This window comes from Lithobates pipiens, unplaced genomic scaffold, assembly GCF_037356315.1.
Source record: "Lithobates pipiens isolate NorthernLeopardFrog02 unplaced genomic scaffold, aLitPip1_a1.2 Scaffold_23, whole genome shotgun sequence".
NCBI classification, from domain to species: Eukaryota; Metazoa; Chordata; class Amphibia; order Anura; family Ranidae; genus Lithobates; species Lithobates pipiens.
Window position 1 is genome coordinate 47324146 of NW_027507785.1, and position 14260 is coordinate 47338405.

A 14260-nucleotide genomic window follows, 5' to 3' on the forward strand; every position below is an offset into this window, starting at 1 on the left:
GATTTTCCGAAGCTTCTTCTGCCCCGTACTGCGCATGCGCACTACGGGGCGGACACTATATGATGGCAGGACACTATCTGCCAGAACACCGGCTCTGTATCTCGGCGGCGGCATTTTAAAAAATAAAAAAGAGGCAAATAGACAAGGCGGCAATGGTGGACAAGGCTGCAAAAGGCTGCATGACAAGGCGGCAATGGTGGACAAGGCTGCATAAGGCTGCATGACAATGCTGCAATGGTGGACAAGGCTGCATGACAAGGCTGCAATGGTGGACAAGGCTGCATAAGGCTGCAATGGTGGACAAGGCTGCATAAGGCTGCATGACAAGGCTGCAATGGTGGACAAGACTGCATAAGGCTGCATGACAAGGCTGCAATGGTGAACAAGGCTGCATAAGGCTGCAATGGTGGACAAGGCTGCATAAGGCTGCAATGGTGGACAAGGCTGCATAAAGCTGCATGACAAGGCTGCAATGGTGGACAAGGCTGCATAAGGCTGCATGACAAGGCTGCAATGGTGGACAAGGCTGCATAAGGCTGCATGACAAGGCTGCAATGGTGGACAAGACTGCATAAGGCTGCATGACAAGGCTGCAATGGTGAACAAGGCTGCATAAGGCTGCAATGGTGGACAAGGCTGCATAAGGCTGCATGACAAGGCTGCAATGGTGGACAAGACTGCATAAGGCTGCATGACAAGGCTGCAATGGGGAACAAGGCTGCATAAGGCTGCAATGGTGGACAAGGCTGCATAAGGCTGCATGACAAGGCTGCAATGGTGGACAAGGCTGCAGGTGACACTGATGGGCATATAAATGTAAATTTTTCTTTTCCCATAAACTTCCCTCCTAAAAGTTTTTTTCCCTTAAAATTCCCTCCTAAACTTGGGATGCATGTTATACGCCGATAAATACGGTATCTCTTGTGTCCATAAAGTGCAATGTGCTAAAAAGTCCAAAATCCCCCTAAAAAAAAAAGTAAAACTCCAGAAAAAAACTAAATGTCAGAAATACAAAAAATGTATATGTGCAACCTAAAAAGTTTTTTGTGCAAAAAAAGCTCTTTCCTATGTGACAGTCTGTGTGTATCGGAACCACAGGAACAGCAAGGTAGATCAAAAAACGAAAACAAATATAGGTGACTTTAGTGCTCGATCAAGGTGATCCGGTATCGGAATAAATTTTGTTATAATTTTATACATTGTATTGGAAACATTTCTGCGCTGGACCGAAAATTCACCTACTAATGCAGCAACACCACGTGAGATACACACCATTAACCATAAAAATTCAAAAAGGTTGCTTTGGGCTTGTGCAATTCGTTTCGTATGAAATCGAAATTCGGCCGAATTTTGCATCTTTCGGACATTCGGATGCATCCGAATAAAAAAATAATGAATAACAACGAATACGAAAGAAATATAACTAACTAATGAATTCGAACGAATTCGACATGATTCAGTAATTCTTTAAAGATCTAATGAAACAAAAGGTCAGCTCAAAGTAAATCTTATAGTCCAATCAGCTAATTAATTTTGTGCCGGAGGATGGATTACTGGCAAAGTGCATTCCTGAGAACTGAGTTAGAAGGGTGTTGTATTGTATTTGAGCCGAGGAGAAGAGACGTTGTCATTGTGTGTGTTAAAGGATTCAATAAACAAACGACTTTTCAAACTACGAATCATTATCACGAATTTATATACATACATAAATAACGAATATTAACGAATATGAACGAATGAATTTGACACTCTACGAATAATAACGAATTATCCGAAAACGTATTAACGTAACATAACGAATATAACAGAACGAAATGATGTATTTTACGAATGACAACGAACCGAAACTAAACGAAATTTTCCGTTGTGCACAAGTTTAGCGCTTATGAAAAATAATAAAAATATTACACTAATTTAAAATAATTCAATTTGACCCAAATAAATAAATCTTAAATCCTGTGAAAAAAAATTATAGATAACAATTCGTAAAGATATACATAATAAATGAATATCCACTAATATGAAAAATCCTGAAAAATTCATTTACGTGAACAATCGCGAACTTCATATAGATATGTTTCGTAAACATCTCAAGAAACTCAAAAAGCAAAAAAAAAAAAAAATTCATATAAGAAAATTCTTATAAAAAACACAAATCCAAATACATAAAAGGAAACATATATGGAAATTAGACATGTGCGATTCGTTTCGTACGAATCTCAAATTCGTACGAATTTCCCTAAATTCGTACGTTCGGGGAGGATCCGAAATACCAATTGCCATGCGTCCGAATTCTGTACGAAACACGAACTTTTGTTTTACGAATTCCCAGGAGGAAGTCAGCGCAGCACAGGGATGGTGGGAGCCCCTCATCTAACGAAAAATTTGTATTTCGGATAGGAAATTCTTCAACGGAATTTCGTATTTCGGATAAAAAAACAAAACTTCCATCAGCATCGAACTGTCGTATTGAGGTATATATTTTTGCCTTTAAATTCATCGTAAAGAACGTTCGTACAAGTTAACCACTACAATACAGGGCACTTTCGCCCCCTTCCTTCCCAGCCCAATTTTCAGCTTTCATCGCTCTAGCGCTTTCAGTGACAATTGCGCGGTCGTGCTACACTGTACCCAAATGAAATTTTTATCATTTTGTTCGCACAAATAGAGCTTTATTTTGGTGTTATTTATTCACGACTCCGTTTTTTATTTTTTGCAATATAAGCGCCAAAAAGGCGAAAATTTGGAAAAAAAACTATATTTTCTTTTTTCTATTTTTAAAGAAATCCAATAAAATCTAATTTTGTCATAAATTTAAGCCAAAATGTATTCTGCTACATGTTTTTGGTAAAAAAAAATTCCGTTAAGTGTATAATAATTGGTTTGTGTGATCACGGACATATGTACGCAAATGATCATTGGAACATGTGATTTTAGTGGGACATATGTGGGGGATATGTGTTTTTTTTATTTGGGGACATGTGTGTTTTGGGGACATGTGTGTTTACACTGTAGGTTTACACTAGACTGGTGATCAGTTAGTAAAAAGCTGTAAAAACAGCTCATACTCACTGATCACCAGCCGGGTGCAGCGATCTGCTCTCCTCTCCTCAGCGTCGACTTCCGTGTGAGGAGAGGAGGAGCCGATTGCCTAGCAACCGGCTGTTTGTTTACATCACATGACGGCCATGATTGGACATGGCCGTAATGTGATCAGGATTGCCAATCACAGAGCCCTCCTGCCGATCCGAGATGCACCGTGTCCGGGTGACACGAGCACATCGGCAACGTGCCGCTGCGCGGGCACGCGCGCGCGATCCCCCTCCTTCTGAAGGATGTTCCTGAACGTCCTCTCAGAAGTAGAGAGCTCCCACCCGGCCGTATATATGTACATTGGCCGGGTGGGAAGTGGTTAGAACCTAACGACAATTCGTATTTGGTACGAATTGAAATTGGATTTCGGACGCGAAATACGAAGTACGAATTCATTTTACTACGAACCGTAACGGAACGAAATGAATTTAATGACGGCGCCCATGTCTAATGGAAATCAGTCCACAGTCCGTGAAAAGTTTTGAATGATGACTGGGATATTTTCCTCAATAAAGTGACTTGCGCCAAAGACAATTTTTTTCACAATATAGTGATTTGTGCTGGAAAAAAAAAATCCCCCCACCGGATGCAATGCAATGCCCTTCCCAAGGGAGGGAGGAGCGCCGCTCTGACGTCACCGCGCGCTACGTCCCTTCGTATCCAAGCATGGGGCGTGTGTTCTGTAGCCGGCCGGCCACAATCCTATGCAAGTTTTAACCACTTGCCGCCCGCCCTATAGGCAATTGACGGCGACATAGTGGTTTCATAATCCTGACCGGACGTCATATGACGTGATCAGGATTATGAGCCGCTGCGCGCCCCCCCCTGGGGCGCGCATCGCGGCGATCGTTGTTGCGGGGTGTCAGTCTGACACCCGGCAACTACGATCTCGGTAAAGAGTCTGATCGATTATCAGCACAGCCCCCCCGAGGATGCCCACACTGGACCACCAGGGACGCCACCAGACCACCAGGGAAAAGGTAATAAAGGTCATAATCCTCCCTAGACCACCAGGGATGCCAGTCAGCACAATGGGTGCCAATCAGTGCCCATAATGGATGCCAATCAGTGCCCACAATGGGCATCACAAATTGGCATGCATTATTGATTGGCACTGATTGGCATCCATTACTATAGTATAACACCGATGCCACCTGTGCCGCCTATGAGTGCCCACCTGTGCCGCCTATGAGTGCCCACCTGTGCCGCCTATGAGTGCCCACCTGTGCCGCCTATCCATGCCCATCCGTGCCCATCCGTGCCGCCCATCCGTGCCGCCCATCCGTGCCAGCTATCAGTGCCAATTTGTGCCACCTATCAGTGTCTGTCCGTGTCGCCCATCCGTGTCGCCCATCCGTGTCGCCCATCAGTGCCGCCTATCAGTGCCGCCTATCAGTGCCACTTCATTGGTGCCACATTGGTGCCCATCAGTGCCGCCTTATCAGTGCCCATCAGTGTAGCCCGATCAGTGCCCATCAGTGAAGGAGAAAACGTACTTATTTACAAAGTTTTGAAACTGAAACAAAAAAAACATTTTTTTTTCAAAATTTTCGGTATTTTTTTATTTGTAACGCAAAAAATAAAAACCGTAGAGGTGATCAAATACCACCAAAAGAAAGCTCTATTTGTGGGAAAAAAATGATAAAAATTTCATTTGGGTACAGTGTAGCACGACCGCGCAATTGTCATTCAAAGTGCGACATCGCTGAAAGCTCAAAATTGGTCTGGGCAGGAAGGTGTTTAAGTGCCCTGTATTGAAGTGGTTAATGTTCTTTTTATATTTATACGATCGTTTTTTCTGTTGATACGTTTTTTTTTTTTAAATAAAAGTGCCCTACGCGTTTTACCTATGTTTGCTCCATCTTCCCTTCTTTCGAGCAAAGATTATGTAATCACTTAACTTTTTTTCCCCCTTTTTTTTATTTTTTATTTCTATATTATAACTAGTATTAGTTAGCCGCATTATACTGGGCTTGTGGTGTGATGTTGAAGATCTTTCCCAGCTTGCACAAGCTGCTTATTCATAATGAGCGTCAGGAACAATCCCCCCCGGCACCGGGTTAATTGGTCATCTTAATCCAATCACCATGAAATGAGTCAAGACCGGCGTTGCTTGTCCAAAAAACATGGTATGAATTGTGAAAGTTTATGAAACTTCCTTGTTCTAATTTAATCCTAAAATATTTTACTTCTGCATTTAGAAAGGTTACCACTCTATTTTCATTTTCAAATGATAACTTCCCATAAAATGCTGAATGGTATACAGTTGAAATAAAGTGGTTCTAGGGGCTTTTTTTTTTTTTAAACCTAAAATATCAAAAACGTGTTATTCTTACTTCCTCTGTGCTATGGTATGGCACAGAGCAGCCCCTATCCTCCTCTTTTGGGGTCCCCCCGTTGGTGATCTAGGCTCCTCCTCTTCTGTGTCTGCCCCCCCCCCCATTGCAATCGCTTGCTATGGGGGCTCGATTCCAAGCTGGGATGTGTGCGTCTATTGACACACACAGCACGGCATGCCCTGCCCCCCCCCCCCCCCCCCAGTGAATTTTACTGACAGTAGAAGAATAGTAACCCTTTTTTTTTTTTAAAGCTTGTTTTTTATGACGTCGGAAGCACAGCCCATGTGACAAAGTGCAAGTCTATGCACTCGCTCGGCCAGTCCATCGCGCCGGAAGCTGTGGCGCGATCGGCTGCGCCACAGATCGCTCTTTTTTTTTGGGCAAATGAAGCGCCTCGCCTGCAATCTTGTGATTGCATAGACGTGGCGCTTCCCATATTGCACTGCGACTACATGGGGGGGCGGCGCCCGGGCGCCCCCTATTGACGGGCCTCCACTGAAGCCAATGGCACTTCCACTGCTGCCTGTCAGTCTGTGTGTGAAGAAGGAAGGAGGAGAGAAGACTGCAGCCAGGTACAACGCTGGATCCATCCGGGGTGGGGGTGGGGGGGTAAGTGTTTAGAGGAGAAGGGGGGGTACAGCAAGTCCTAAAACATTTTTTTACCTTAACCCCTTGATGCCGATGTAACACATATATGCGGCCCCGCTGGACTGGGCTTTGTGCCGTGGGGCCGCATATATGCGTAGCTCCCTTTGTGCTGGCAGCGGGTCACACAGCGCACTCCCACCGAGAGCCCCAGGTCCTGTAGTAATGATCGGGACCTGGAACTCCCGATTTCAGTGACACCTGTGGCAGCCTCTGATTGGCTACCACATTAATCAGTCACTGTGAAGCCCGCCCCTGTGTTTCTCTCTCTCTCTCTCTCTCTCTCTCTCTCTCTCTCTGTGAATGGAGAGGAAAGATACATTGTATCTTTCCCTCTCCTTGTAAAGAGAAAAAAAAATGTGTGTGTAAAAAAAAATTTAAAAAAATAAAACTAAAATAAATATAAACAAATAAATAATAAAAAAACAAAATAAAGAATAAACAAATAAATAATAAAAAAAACAAAGAATAAACAAATAAATAATTGAAAAAAAAACAAAGAATAAACAAATAAATAATAAAAAAACAAAATAAAGAAAAAAATGCCTAGATCAAAGTTTGATCTAGGTCGGTGCCAGGGTTAGTGCTTTGGTCAAATAAGGGTCAAAGTTCAAGGTCAGGGTCAGTTTGAAAGACGAGCAAATTGTTGTTGTCTTGCAAAATGAGCAGAATTCAAGCTAATGGGGTGTGCAGTACCGCAGTTCCAAGGTTCCCTGGAACTTCATCCGGTGGGGACGCGCTCCTCCTCTGCCCAGGGTTCTCGGCTCTTGATTTGGATAGATTGATAGCAGCGCAGCCATTGGCTCCTGCTGCTGTCAATCAAATCCAATGACGTGGGGCGGGGCTATGAACGCCGAATGATGGACTCGGGAGCGCACCCGCAAGGTAACCCCCCCCCCCTCCGGGACAGCGCTTCTCCTAGGGGGTTATCTGATGTTGGGATGGAGCCGCGAGATCGCCGAGGGACCCCAGAAGACTGTGTTCGGGGGCCACTCTGTGCAAAACGAGCTGCACAGTGGAGGTAAGTATGACATGTCGGTTAATAAAAACAAAGCTTTACAATCACTTTAACCCTTTGATCGCCCCCTGATGTTAACCCTCTTCCCTGCCAGTGTCATTAACACAGTGTCAGCGCATATTTTTAACACTGATCAGTGAAACAATGTCACTGGTTCCCAAAAAAAGTGTGAAAAGTGTCAGCCAGGTGTAAAAAAAATAAAAAAATAAACATGCCATAAAAATATCTCCTAGACGCTATACCTTTTGAGCAAACCAATCAATATACGCTTAATGGGATTTTTTATTTACCAAAAATAAGTAGCAGAATACATATTGGGTCTAAATTGATGAAGAAATTAGATTTTTTTTTTTTTTTACATTTTTTTTATTGGATATGCTTTATAGATTGTAAGCGCCTTGACTGCAGGGACTTATGTGAATGTACAAGGTGTATGTAAAGCGCTAAATTTGCGGCACTATGTAAGTACCTGAAATAATAATAATAGTGGCAGAAAGTAGAAAAAAAATTTTTTTTTTTCTTTTATTAAATTGTTGTTCTTTTTTTTTTGTTTATAGCGCAAAAAAACAACAACGCAGAGGTGATCCGATACCACCAAAAGAAAGCTCTATTTGTGGGGGGGGGGGGGGGAAAGGACGTCAATTTTATTTAGGTACAGCGTCGCACGACTGTGCAATTGCCAGGTAAAGTAATGCAGTGTCGTATCGCTAAAAAAATGGCCTGGTCAGGAAGGGGGGTAAAAAAATTTTTTTTTATGTTTTTATCTTTCAGCCTTTTAGTTGATGCCCCCTACTAATTCTTTTTATTATTATTATGCCCTGTACACACGGTCGCACCTTCTGACGACAAAATCCGTCTGATTTTTTCTAGACGGATTTTGGCCCAAACTTGTCTTGCATACACACGGACGCACGAAGTTGTCGGAAAATCCGATCGTTCGGAACGAGGTGACATACAAAACGTAGGACGGGGACTACATAGAGGCCAGTAGCCAATAGCTTTCATCTCCAAATTTTTTCTGAGCATGCGCGGGCACTTTGTGTGTCGGAATTCTCTACACACGATCGGAAAAAAGTTCCGATCGGATTTTGTTGTCGGAAAAGTTTAGATCCAGCTCTCAAACTTTTTCTGAAGGAAATTTCCGACGGAAAAAAGTCCGATAGAGCCCACGCACGATTGGATTATCCGGCAACATAATCCGATCGGACTTTTTCCGTGGGAATTTCCAACCGTGCGTATGGGGCATCAAACTTTGTGTGTCGGAAATTCCGATGGAAAAAAGTTGGATGGAGCCCACCTACGATCAGATTTTCCGACAAAACGATCCGATTGGACATTTTCCGTCGGAAAGTCCGACCGTGTGTACGGGGCATAATACAGGATTTAGAATAATAATAATATTCTTATGTGGTAGCGCAGTGTTAAAGGGGTTGTAAAGGTTCGTTTTTTATTTTCTAAATAGGTTCCTTTAAGCTAGTGCATTGTTGGCTCACTTACCTTTTCCTTCGATTTCCCTTCTAAATGTTTTTTTTCTTTGTTTTCTTTGTCTGAATTTCTCACTTCCTGTTCCTCCTCAGTAAGCTGTTCTGGCTGACTAAACACCGCTCGGATGATGGTGTGAAGTTTACTGAGGAGAAACAGGAAGTGAGAAATTCAGACAAAGAAAAAAAGCATTTAGAAGGGAAATCGAAGGAAAAGGTAAGTGAACCAACAATGCACTAGCTTAAAGGAACCTATTTAGAAAATAAAAAACAAAGCTTTACAACCCCTTTAATTTTGACGTCAAATTTCAATTTAGTTTTAGCCATTGTTTTTCAGGCTAAAATGCCATTTTAATTTTAGTTGTATTTTAATCATCTGAATTGTTTTTGTTTTTGTCTTATGTTAGTAGACTAAAACAGGGTTCATTTAGTCCACGGAAATGTTTTGGTCAACGAAAATAAACACTGCTTGGTGCAGCATAAATGAGCTGGGAATGGGGACCACACAGGGTTCTCCTTCAACCCATGGCACAGATGAACCCAAACCTCATCCTTTTTTCTAGCAATGCTTTTATTTTGGTCCTTGGGCTGCCATTCTCTGTGTATAGACACAAAGGTGTATCTACACAAGGACTGAGCAAGACGGTGAAGTATGTGATTGGTGTATGGTGTCAAGTTCTGGTACCTATTACTGTGAGGCTTGGGTGACCAGCATCTTCTCACTGCAGCAAACATACAGCTAGAGCAGCCTTTCTCTACCTTTTCAACACAGAGGAACCCTTGAAAGAGTTCTCTGGTCTCGGGGGAACCTCCTGCTAAACATTTGAAATCTACAACTCATGATACATTAGTGTGATGGTCAGTGGGAAGAATGGTCCTTACACTTGTGGTCAGTGGGGAGAATGGTCCTTACACTTGTGGTCATTGGGAAGAATGGTCCTTACACTTGTGGTCATTGGGAAGAATGGTCCTCACACTTGTGGTCAGTGGGAAGAATGGTCCTTACACTTGTGGTCATTGGAAAGAATGGTCCTCACACTTGTGGTCAGTGGGAAGAATGGTCCTTACACTTGTGGTCATTGGGAAGAATGGTCCTTACACTTGTGGTCATTGGGAAGAATGGTCCTCACACTTGTGGTCATTGGGAAGAATGGTCCTTACACTTGTGGTCATTGGAAAGAATGGTCCTCACACTTGTGGTCAGTGGGAAGAATGGTCCTTACACTTGTGGTCATTGGGAAGAATGGTCCTTACACTTGTGGTCATTGGGAAGAATGGTCCTTACACTTGTGGTCATTGGGAAGAATGGTCCTTACACTTGTGGTCATTGGGAAGAATGGTCCTTACACTTGTGGTCATTGGGAAGAATGGTCCTTACACTTGTGGTCAGTGGGGAGAAAGGTCCTTACACTTGTGGTCATTGGGGAGAATGGTCCTTACACTTGTGGTCATTGGGAAGAATGGTCCTTACACTTGTGGTCATTGGGAAGAATGGTCCTTACACTTGTGGTCATTGGGAAGAACGGTCCTTACACTTGTGGTCATTGGGAAGAACGGTCCTTACACTTGTGGTCAGTGGGAAGAATGGTCCTTACACTTGTGGTCATTGGGAAGAATGGTCCTTATACTTGTGGTCATTGGGAAGAACGGTCCTTACACTTGTGGTCAATGGGAAGAATGGTCCTTACACTTATGGTCAATGGGAAGAATGGTCCTTACACTTATGGTCATTGGGAAGAATGGTCCTTACACTTGTGGTCATTGGGAAGAATGGTCCTTACACTTGTGGTCATTGGGAAGAACGGTCCTTGCACTTGTGGTCATTGGGGAGAAAGGTCCTTACACTTGTGGTCAGTGGGAAGAATGGTCCTTACACTTGTGGTCAGTGGGGAGAAAGGTCCTTAAAATTGTGGTCATTGGGAAGAATGTTCCTTACACTTATGGTCATTGGGAAGAATGGTCCTTACACTTGTGGTCATTGGGAAGAATGGTCCTTATACTTGTGGTCATTGGGAAGAACGGTCCTTACACTTGTGGTCAATGGGAAGAATGGTCCTTACACTTGTGGTCAGTGGGAAGAATGGTCCTTACACTTGTGGTCAGTGGGAAGAATGGTCCTCACACTTGTGGTCATTGGGAAGAATGGTCCTTACACTTGTGGTCATTGGGAAGAATTACCTCCTTACAGAGAGCTAAAAAGATCAATGGTGTCAGTGAGAACTTATCTGAGAGTTAGACATTGCCCAATGCTGAAGGAACCCATAGCAACCTCTGGAGGAACCCTGGTTGAGAATCACTGAGCTAGAGGTTTTTGAGTAGGATCCTTCATCCTTCAGGTCCAGGGTTTCTCAACCAGGGTTCCTCCAGAGGTTGCTAGGGGGTTCCTTTAGAAATGAGAATTTCTGCCTCTCAGATAAGTTCTTACTGGCACCATTGATCTTTTTAGCTCTCTGTAAGGGGGTCATTCTTCTCAGTGACCACAAGTGTAAGGGGCATACTTACCACTGACCATCACACTAATGTATCATGAGTTGTAGACTTAGTCATTTTTAGCAGGGGGTTCCTTGAGACTGGAAAGTTATTTCAACGGTTCCCCTGTGTTGAAAAGCTTGAGAAAGGCTGTTCTGGTCACTCTACATATTAGGCTTCTTCATCCAGACCACATTTGGTCCTACAGGAGTCCCATGACGTGCAATGGCTACAGACAAGCTCTGCGGGTAGAGGAGGTCTTATGGCCGATACACTAAATATCTCTATCAATAAGTGAAGCTGAGAGGAGAACTCACCATTCTTTCTACATCTGCTGCCGTCACGATGGTGTGTAGATCAGGAATGGAGCTGTTGGTTCCTCACTCTGAAAGTTCTCCTTTCTGCAATCTATTTGTAGTTTCTCCAACTCATACTTACATGATATTACCCATAATTCCACTCAGATGACTTCATCAGCTCCTTGTAAATGTCTCAACAAAACAAAGCTTAGGGAAACATATAGTAATATACGCTCAGTCACCGGAACACTTTATTAGGTACACCCGTTCAATTGCTCGGTAACACTAACTGCTAATCGGCCAATCACACGGCAGCAACTCAATGCATTTAGGCATCTAGACGCGGTGAAGACGACTTGCTGAAGTTCAAACCGAGCATCAGAATGGGGGAATAAATGGGACTGAAGTGACTTTGAACGTGGCGTGGTTGCTGGTGGCAGACGGGCTGGTCTGAGTATTTCTGGGATTTTCACACACAACCATCTCTCGGGATTACAGAGAATGGTGGGAAAAAAGAGAAAATATTCAGTGATCGGCGGTTGTGTGGAGGAAAATGTCTTGTTGAGGTCAGAGGAGAATGGGGCAGACTGGTTCCAGGTGATAGAAAGGCAACAGTGACTCAAATAACCTCTCGTTACACCCAAGGTATGCAGAATACCATCTCTGCACAACACATCCAACCTTAAAGCAGATGGGCTACAGCAGAACAGGAAACTGAGGCTACAATTGGCACATGGTCACCAAAATTGGACTATAGAAGATTGGAAAAACGTTGCCTGGTCTGATGAGTCTGGATTTCTGCTGCGACATTCAGATGGTGGGGTCAGAATTTGGCGCATGGATCCATCCTGCCTTCTATCACCGGTTCAGGCTGGTGGTGGGGGTGTAATGGTGTGGGGGGGATAGGGTATCACTGGTTCAGGCTGGTGGTGGGGGTGTAATGGTGTGGGGGATGGGGTATCACCGGTTCAGGCTGGTGGTGGGGGTGTAATGGTGTGGGGGGGATGGGATATGACCGGTTCAGGCTGGTGGTGGGGGTGTAATGGTGTGGGGGATGGGGTATGACCGGTTCAGGCTGGTGGTGGGGGTGTAATGGTGTGGGGGATGGGGTATGACCGGTTCAGGCTGGTGGTGGGGGTGTAATGGTGTGGGGGATGGGGTATCACAGGTTCAGGCTGGTGGTGGGGGTGTAATGGTGTGGGGGATGGGGTATCACCGGTTCAGGCTGGTGGTGGGGGTGTAATGATGTGGGGGATGGGGTATCACCGGTTCAGGCTGGTGGTGGGGGTGTAATGGTGTGGGGAATGGGGTATGACCGGTTCAGGCTGGTGGTGGGGGTGTAATGGTGTGGGGGATGGGGTATGACCGGTTCAGGCTGGTGGTGGGGGTGTAATGGTGTGGGGGATGGGGTATGACCGGTTCAGGCTGGTGGTGGGGGTGTAATGGTGTGGGGGATGGGGTATCACAGGTTCAGGCTGGTGGTGGGGGTGTAATGGTGTGGGGGATGGGGTATCACCGGTTCAGGTTGGTGGTGGGGGTGTAATGGTGGGGGGATGGGGTATCACCGGTTCAGGCTGGTGGTGAGGGTGTAATGGTGTGGGGGATGGGGTATCACCGGTTCAGGCTGGTGGTGGGGGTGTAATGGTGGGGGGGATGGGGTATCACCGGTTCAGACTGGTGGTGGGGGGTGTAATGATGTGGGGGATGGGTTATCACCGGTTCAGGCTGGTGGTGGGGGTGTAATGGTGTGGGGGGGATGGGATATCACCGGTTCAGGCTGGTGGTGGGGGGTGTAATGATGTGGGGGATGGGGTATCACCGGTTCAGGCTGGTGGTGGGGGTGTAATGGTGTGGGGGATGGGGTATCACAGGTTCAGGCTGGTGGTGGGGGTGTAATGGTGTGGGGGATGGGGTATCACCGGTTCAGGTTGGTGGTGGGGGTGTAATGGTGGGGGGATGGGGTATCACCGGTTCAGGCTGGTGGTGAGGGTGTAATGGTGTGGGGGATGGGGTATCACCGGTTCAGGCTGGTGGTGGGGGTGTAATGATGTGGGGGATGGGTTATCACAGGTTCAGGCTGGTGGTGGGGGTGTAATGGTGTGGGGGATGGGGTATCACCGGTTCAGGTTGGTGGTGGGGGTGTAATGGTGGGGGGATGGGGTATCACCGGTTCAGGCTGGTGGTGAGGGTGTAATGGTGTGGGGGATGGGGTATCACAGGTTCAGGCTGGTGGTGGGGGTGTAATGGTGTGGGGGATGGGGTATCACCGGTTCAGGTTGGTGGTGGGGGTGTAATGGTGGGGGGATGGGGTATCACCGGTTCAGGCTGGTGGTGAGGGTGTAATGGTGTGGGGGATGGGGTATCACCGGTTCAGACTGGTGGTGGGGGGTGTAATGATGTGGGGGATGGGTTATCACCGGTTCAGGCTGGTGGTGGGGGGTGTAATGATGTGGGGGATGGGGTATCACCGGTTCAGGCTGGTGGTGGGGGTGTAATGGTGTGGGGGGGGTATTTTCTTGGCACACTTTGGGCCCCTTAGTACCAATTGATGGTTTAATCCCCACGACCTACCCAAGTATTGTTGCTGACCATCTTCATCCCTTTATGACTACAGTGTCCCCATCTTCTGATGGCTCCTCCCAGCAGGATAATGTCACAAAGCTCCAATCATCTCACCACTGGACAATGAGGTCCCTGTCCTCCAATGACCTCCACACTCACCACATCTCATCCAATAGAGCACCTTTGGGATGTGGTGGAACGGGAGATTAGCATCATGGATGTGCAGCCGACAAAATCTGCAGCAACTGCGTGATATTATCATGAGCAAAATGGAATGTTTCAAATAAAAACAATATTTTTTTTTACTTTCTGCTATAAAACATATCCAATAAAAAATGTAAAAAAAATCGAATT